Below are 9,033 nucleotides of genomic sequence, written 5' to 3' on the forward strand. Positions count from 1 at the left end.
AACAATTTTTCTTCCTGTCTCTTCCTCTCTCCACACAAACAAAATGTGATTGTGTGTTTCTTTGCTTTCCTTTTCCCTTCAAAAAGGGCTTGGGAAGGAAACCATTGTAGAACAAAATAATAAAATGAAAATAAGCATTTACATCTGATCCAATAAAATACAAGTAAGAACCAAAACTAAAGTTGCACACTAAATTCATATTTCTACATACATATCACGTATCTTCTCCCTGCCTTTTCTTTCTCTAACCTGAAAGACAACAGAGAAAGACCTTTAGTAAGGAAAATAATTTCTCTATATTTTCTTGAAGAATCTAGTGTTATATGGACCTAATCCCTTTATGGCTTTTTAGAGTTCAAATAACACATTAGTAAAGTCACAACAGTAAAGTGAACTGAAGCCAAAAGAAAGCCAAGAATATCTACAAGGACCACTGTGAATAGGGATTAACGAGTTTTATGAAGTTCGATCTCCTAAAATGTGCCAAAAATTCATGTTCCTGCTTGTTTGTAATTTGCTTCACATAAAAATTACTTTCTCTATTTTTCCCCATAATGTTCTGAAATTACACAGCCCTTTCATGCACAGACGAGATCACTTTTGTGATAACAAACTGCTTACGGTAAAAAAATGAAAGGTAAGGAAATTGTCTACACTTGCAACATTTGTCTAAGGAAAGGCAGTGGAAGATTACAAAAATTCTTTATTACTTCTCTATAATTCTCTTACATTCTTGAAACAGCTATTTTAGCTACTTGCCTATAAAAAAGTAGGTTAAAATATTATTTACATTCCTTTTGCTCCTTGACCATGACATACGCAATATTTCACAATATTTTTTCAGAAGAAAATACGCATGTTTCTTCCAAAAAATATGTCAAGCTTTCTCCTTTAACAGATGGTGACAGTAGTCCTTATCATATTTCCTCATAGCCTTAGATTTTAAGAAAAGCATTTTGGCAAATCAAGAGGTATAAATACAGATTCAGATGTTTATTGAACACCACATAATTTAAATAAATCATATTTATGAACGTCTGGCTGAGCAGAATTGATTGCCAACATATACCCTTTGGGCCTGAGTTTGTTATCTGATGTTTATCTCAGACAGGAAAACATAGCATGTGAATAATTTATCCTTTTTTGTACTCTACTTTCCCCTACTTTTCAATTTTTTTCAAAATCCCTATTTAAAGTAAAACCCCCATTTCTCTGAAATGCACTCACATGCCCAGTAATTTTGGCATATGAGAATTTGAAATAATTAAAACCCAGTCATTACCAGATAAATTAATCAAATAAGCCCTCACTAAACACCCCATTTCCTCTCCACAGAAATGAACGTCAAAAACTTCTTACATTGCAACCTTGGGCTTTCAAAAATGTAGCATTTTCCCCTTAGCAAGAAGGCTGCACAAGTATGAACTCCCTGCTAAATAAGCTCTGAATTCTTGAGAGGTGTGATGCTGGCAACATGCACCAGCAAATCAGACAGACATGAGTGCTGTGAAGGGACACAGCACCAGCAGTGATCCTGGCCCAGGGCAATTCAAACCTTGCAAGCCACGCTGGCAAACCCAGGAGGTGTTCTCACATCCTCACCAGGACTGCTATTTTTTCCAAGCTGAGCTTCATTACTTTACTCTCATATGTATTGTCAACAGCTGATATAGTATAACATTGGCAGTGTCTGGAAGAAAGAGAGAAAAAGTATTTTCAACACTGCAGGCCAAATCACAGAACTGACATCGATAGTAGCCTTGCAAGATAAGCAATCTACAGACCAGAACAGAAATTACAAATAGTCCTTAACTTGTCCATGTTCAAAGAGTAGTAAAAGAATCCAACAAAGACTATCTAAGTATCCCCACAAGATATAAGAAATAAATCTTAAAACCACATAGTGAATGGATTGCAATACTTTCAATTGCAATGAAACTCAGTAGGAAAAACTAGCAGTTATTTAAGATGTTCATGCAAATAAGGGGGATCTAGGTTTTTAGCACTGATATGCTCATAGACAGCGAATTCATACATTCCAATATGCAAGTGTCAGCATCCATAGCAAGACTTGATTTCCTTCTCATTTACATTTTGATATGTGTACTAAAGTGGATGAAGTACTTTCAGCAATGTCCTAGTCTAAATAAAATATTATGTGCTGTTTCCACCTCTGCTATGCACCAATTCTGAAAGTCTTCTCTCTTTAAAAGCTTTCATGGTGGCAATTATGTCTACTTTCCCATCTCTTCAAGTTCTTCTTCATCACCTTCAGCAATCTCTCCTTACATTATAATTGTATACAAATTGTCACTAAAGAATTCACTCTTTCCAAAACAATTTCTCTTTTTCCATTCTTGGTTTCCAGAATACTTTAAAAAAAAATTTAGATAAGAACATTTGAAAGATCCGCCTCAAAATTAATGCATTGTCATTCATTGAATTTGTTTTAAAAATAGGAAAGCAGCAATTTTCTTCAGTGTTTGAATCTCCAACTACCAGAATTAAATAACATTGTTCCCAGATTCATGTTCCCAAATAAAATAGCAGCTGAAAAAAAAAATTATTACTGTGTCCTGGGTGGCAACAAATAGAACCAACTTCTGAGACACGTTTTTAGAAGTGATTTTTTAAAAATTCACTCAAAAAGAATGCACATGGAGGACACCATGAGAATCTGCTTCCCTTGGTCAGCAATCTAGTCCCAGGCTGAGCATCTGTACATATGGAGGAGTCAAGACTGAACTTTATGCAGAGATCAGAGAAGCACTTGTGTCCAATTGTTATGGCAGATATTCTTCAGCAAGAAGCTACTGAATGCCCTTCCCAATGGATTTGAGGCATATGATGAATTGTAACAACTTTATCTCGTGTACTGTTTTTGGCTGGGATGGAGTTAACTTTCTTCAGAGCAGCCAGTTGGGTGCTGTTTTGGATTTGTGACCAAAACAGTGGTGGTAACACAGGGATGTTCTAGCTATTGTTCAGCAGTGCTTACACAGAGTCAAGATTTTCTCTGCTTCCAACCCCACCCTGGCAGCGAGGGCTGGGGGCACACAACAGCTGGGAAGGGGACAGAGAGCTGACCCCACCCGACTGAAGGGTATCCCACACCATGGGAGTCACGGTCAGCAATGACAGCTGGGAAAAGAAGGAATGAAGAGCATACTTGGAGTGATGCTGCTTGTCTTTCCAAGTACCTGTTAAGCACAAGGGGAACCCTGCTTTCCTGCAGATGGCTGACACCTGCCTGTCCATGGAAGTAATGAATGAATTCCTTATCTTGCTCTGCTTGAGTGTGAAGCTTTGGCTTTATCTATTAAATTGTTTCTATCTTGATCCATGACTTTTCTCACTTTTACGCTTCCAATGCTGGGGTAGAGTGTGTGAGTGAGTGAGTGAGTGAGTGAGTGAGTGAGTGAGTGAGTGAGTGAGTGAGTGGCTGTGTGAGCTGATCTTCCCAGTGGGGTTAACTTACGATATCTCAAAATGATAAAATGCCTCCATCTGATAGAAAAGCATGCGACCATCCACAGGCAGTATAATCAGGTCACCTTTCTATTTGCAGTGCCTTACCAGTATAGAGCAAACAATGCTTTCAGATGCAGATCTGATCACAATTTTACATCTTCAGAGTTGGCAATGAGAATGGTACCTTAGACCATACAAACCAGGAGCACCAGTGCTTTAGGGTCCATCGCTCTGTCAGTGAGCCCCATCTGCCCTTTTTCTCCAAGATGATCTGTCTTACTTGCTTTTAGCTGTTCTTGCATGGAAGTCTTGTGATTTTCTTCTTGTCAAACTCAAGAAAAGAGGTTAGGAGGATCTTATTTATGTGCAGTGAAGTAGAAATCAGTGGTTTGAAAGCAAGTTTACTGTGGCAGTATGTACTCCATGTTTGCCTGCCAGGCATCTATTTTACATTTTGCACAAATATACAGGGCTGAGTGTTTTGAGCGAAGGCTTCCCTCCTCCCCGCTCAAGCTTTTGATTGCCTACAAAATATGGGGGGAAGAAAAATCTTAGAAAATAAAATACCGACCCAGTTGCATACAAATGTTTCTAAGATTTGAAACTCTAGATTCAACCAAGGCCACACCAGCACAATGTTGATCCCCTCCTGAGCAATGTCCACTCAGACATGAAGATTTGTGCCTCCAATGTTTTCTTTCCTCTCTTGAAGTCCACGTAAGTCCTTCTCTGTGATGGAACACTCACACAGTTGGTGCTCCCTTAAGCAATATTGAAAGTGGTAAGAAAAAGAAATAAAATAATAGAACGTAAGCAAGACAACAATGTTGGTTAAAAACCCCCCTTACTCTCCTGGCCTCTCTTTTCCCTGGTGTCTCTGTTGACTGTGCAGCTGCTGATTGCTCCAGCTGAGTAGGGTCTCAACTCCTTCCTGCCCTCACTTTCCTGGCTGTCACCAACACCACTCCATAGGAGACAGAAAATGGATACTGCTGTCCCCAGACACAAGGGCTTGTGCTTGTTTTCTCTTTTAAGAATCACTCTCCAGTCTGATGCAGCAATGGACTCTGTAAGTGATGCATGTGATTTGTGATTTCTTTCCCATTGTGTAAGGCAGAAGACTCACTCTATGCAGTTTTACTGGAATTCAGATTAGGCTCTCCTTGTATCACAGAGAAGTTTATTTCATCTCACATTCACCTTACCATTTACAAAAATTTCCCAGGGAAAAAGCAGGCCCCAGCTCATTTAAAAATGAGACCTTCAATAAACTCTGAAACTTAGTAGCATGAGAGTGATTTATTGAGTTGCTAGAAAGAATGGAGCTTCCTGTTCTGCCTTGCTAAATCACTTTTGTAAAATATTAAAAGTGAGCTCCTATTTTTCTTTTGTATTCAAGCCTGTAAAAACAGCCTCCAAATCTATGAGATTTTTTTGCTAGATTTCAATGTAAACAGAAGAAATAGAACAGCTCAAAAGGTGTCACTCTAGCTAAATTTTCTTGACTTCAAGAGGGCTTTAAATTACCTTTGAATTTAGAGATGTGAAGTGTGTACAGATGCAGGGGAAATATGAAAGACTGTACAAATTCAGGAGAAATATGAAAGCACAAGAAATCAATCATTACTCTTTTTTTTTGGTCTCTCAGAGTTGTACTTAGAAATTCTGGCATTGCTGGAACTCTTACTATAGTCTATAAAGCAAGTTCAAAATTCTACATATTTTCAAATGGTTCTCAGCAGGTATTTTAAAATGGCACCATAAGTTGAATTTTCTATCTCTTTACCAATGCACCATGTTTAAAGATTTGATATTTGCTCATGGCTAAAAAAAATGGGATTTTTAAACATAAACTGTTATATCTCTATTTAGATATTTAAGTACTACAACTTTCATGGCCTTAATAAATGAAAGTTGCATACACTGCTACTGATGTGTTTAGAAAAAGGTGTTGGGGACCAGATCCCTTTTTTCCCCACTGACCCTCCTAGTGAAATTTACTTACAACTTGTTGTGCTGTCTAAATGCTAGCACCACTAACATTTAGACTATCTGAAAATCAGAATAATTTTTCCATAAATAAACTGTGGAATAGGAAAAGATCAGTAATATCTCTGTGCAACAGAAATAATCAGTATGATCTGTGTTCTATTGTTGAATTAAGTGATTCATACATATGTTCCTGCAAACCACAAGCAAGCTGAGCAATAGTCTTCTGGACTGCAGATGGCTTCTATGGCTCTAAAATGACAAATGCAGTAGAGTTCCACTATCCCCTCTCTATTTCATAGTATCACATGAAATAGAAGGAATTCTGTATAATATCTCCAGGCGTTTTTATTATAAGCCCCAATTTTAAAAAATATGTAATTTGTCATATGAAATCTGTCATAGCTACTTCCTTCCCAGGATAGCTCTAAAGCAAAGTTTAATCAATTCTGTTTAGCCATTTTTAATATCTGAGAGAGACAAAAGTGAATACGTGACAGCTGTTGCTATTAATAAAGACCATACATTTTTAGTTTCCATTTTTCATTTGTGTTCTTTCAAAACAAAGGCTATGAGGAGCTTAGGGTTGCATTAACTTTTCTGACTCAGAAAACTTAGGTTTATACCTGTATTTTCAACATTTCTGATGTTGTTAACTACGACAGGTTGTATGTGTATGCTCAGATATTAAGACACTATTGTGCTTGCTAACTCATGCATGTCTTGAAAAGTTTAAAAAAAGCTGCTTAAGAAATAGAAGTTCCTAATTGCTTGGAAGTCATGGGCCTTCCATACAGAGGAAGTAAGCTTCTCAATTTTTTTGAAACTGTATATTATGAAGACAATTAGAGTAAACAGTTAAATTAATGTCTTTCACACACAGTAACAGGCACTAGACATGATGCATTTAATTCTAGTAATTGTAAACTGTATTTCCATGGATGCACATTCCAATCAATCTCTCACTGCTTGCTAGACTTGTAGCAAACATTTTGCTCAGATTAATAGCAAGAAAGTTTATTTGTATATGCAATGGTTATTGGAATTCTGCTTTGACTTCAGCGTTCTCTGCATAGATTAACTTGTCTTAAGATTAACTGGACTCACATACATTTCTGTCAATTTGAGTGTGCAGGCAGTATAATAAAGAAGCAATGTCTGCAGAGATAAACAAAGGAGAGCTAAGGTCCAAGCAAGCCACTGGCACGTGGTCACAGATTTTGTTAAATGGTTAACATGGTTTTTGAAGGGAAAAAAAGCCAGATTTAAGGGCATTACAACCCAGACACTACTCCCAACAGATTGTTTAGAAAAGAACATTGTGTTTTGCAGGTAACAGAATTTAGCCACCTGAATGTAAGGAATGTTGTGTAGATGTTGCCAGGGCTAGATAACAGCGAGGGACACATTTTATTCATTTATTCACCAGCAATGTTTTTACTTACGATCAAAATACCAACACAATCTTCTACTAAAAAACTGTACAGACATAAATTTATTCTGGCATTTTATTCTTTACTATCTCTTTTTGAAGTCTCAGGTACAACAATGTCCAAATACACCATCTAATCCTTAAGTCTGTTGTGTAAAAGCTTTGCTGTAGATCAACTGCTTCAAATGTAGCAAAAGCTACATTTAGGTTTTAGTTTGGGCTTCAACTCCTTACAGCTCCTATAATCCGTTCTACTTCACCTTACTTATTGCAACAATATTCTCCTTTCATTAACTACACAAGTTCATGTTCAACTGATTATCCAACATGACTACTGGCTCCTTTCAGAGTTACTAAACTACATGTCTTACATTCTGTAACCATATAACTCCGGTCTTTATTCTTCATTTCTCTAAGGAAGAATGATCTCTTTAATTTGTTTTTTATTTTAAAGAAGGAGGCATCTGTGAAAAAGCTTGGAAGCATCTCTTTATTAGCAGTTTTAACAGCTTATGAGCTTGCCAATTTTAAAGGCTTTCTTGTATTTTTCAGTATCATATTTGAACAGGTATTCCCTAAAAAAGATAGTACAATTACATTCCTGTCATATATAATGAGTTCAGGTTTGACTTAAACATTCCCAGGAAAGTTCTGTTAGAATTCAAGAGCAGAATTTTTTCAGTCTTCATTGTGCCATGAAAATCTAGTAACTGAGGCAAAAAATAATCAAGACTCCAATCCTCCAAAGGAATGCCTCCTTATCACACTTTGTTTCCATGAAGACATTCCAACATAACTGCCATTATTACTTCATGGCCAGTTAATTGCTTACAAACAGCTCATACCTCCCTACATCCCCTCAGCCTGGGAGTTCCATGGGACTGAGTGAAAATGCTTGCAAATAACACAATTTAACAGTTCAATTAGTGTTCTGAAAGGGTTTTGTAGTTTATAATTTTTCCCCTATGGACATCATGTTTTAATATAGTGTGCATAAATCTGTTCTTTTTTACCATTGGGGGCACCTGAACAATTTCACTGTGGTAATGAAAAGGCAGAAGTTCACTGCTAGCACCAGTGTGACCCCTCATCTAGGTGGCCTTACTATACAGTAAAATATAAAAGAGGATACAAATTTGGGACACTTGGCCCCAGGATTCCCACACATTAATGTGACCAGCAGCCATACTGCTACCACAGGGATACCTTGAGTTCAGTCACTAAATTCTTAGCAAAGGGAAGATTTTATTCTTGTACTCCTTGCTTGAACATGTTGTTCATACACACTGGACTGTGCTTACAACTTGACAAAAAGGATTCATTTGTCTCTTCAGGAATCCCTACATAAACAAAAAAATACTTTAAGATCATTCAGCCTGAATCTTATTTGTGTTTTAGCTTTAGCGGAGTTTTGAGTTCTTTTTTTTGTCTCTCCTAATATTTTTGATCACCTGCTAGAACAATCATGAGTCCTTTGATTTTAACAAGACATATTATCTTCCTTATTCCCATATGCATGGTGTGTACTACATCCTCATATGCCTCACAGCTCCTAGCTGAAAGCAAATACAACTTTTTTAAGTGAATGGTCACCTTCTTGGTAAACTAACTGATACAGTGTTTCATTTAAAATCTTTCAAAATTTTCTTACAGACACAAATTTGTTCAGAATAAGAATTCAAACACAGACTTCTGTGTGAGTTGATTTCTCCTGTTTTTTATATTATCAAGCACTGTGAATTTAACTCCAAAATGCAGCACACTAGCTAAGAGGATGTGAGGGAACTCTGCCCCCTTTTCAAGTAGAGAATCCATCTGGAAATTCATTCCCTTTTCCAATAATAATATTATGAGGAATTATTACAATGCTTTTGGTGCTTGATGTTTATTACAGCATCCTCTTTGAAATTTTTTGTAAATTCCTTGCAGCTTCCTGAGTTTTTATCAGCAGAGAACTGTGTTGTTCACTACCATGTGTACACCTACCAGTTTGCAACTTCTCTGAATAACATTAGAAAAGTAGTTTTAAATATAAGAACGATTATGTAACACTGGTTCTGTTGATTCATTTTCCAACAACGAATCTTTCTATTTTTGGTATTCCACAATTTTTCTGCTTATTTCACCCACTGATTTCAGTG

Source organism: Sylvia atricapilla, chromosome 1, assembly GCF_009819655.1.
Source record: "Sylvia atricapilla isolate bSylAtr1 chromosome 1, bSylAtr1.pri, whole genome shotgun sequence".
Taxonomy (NCBI): Eukaryota; Metazoa; Chordata; class Aves; order Passeriformes; family Sylviidae; genus Sylvia; species Sylvia atricapilla.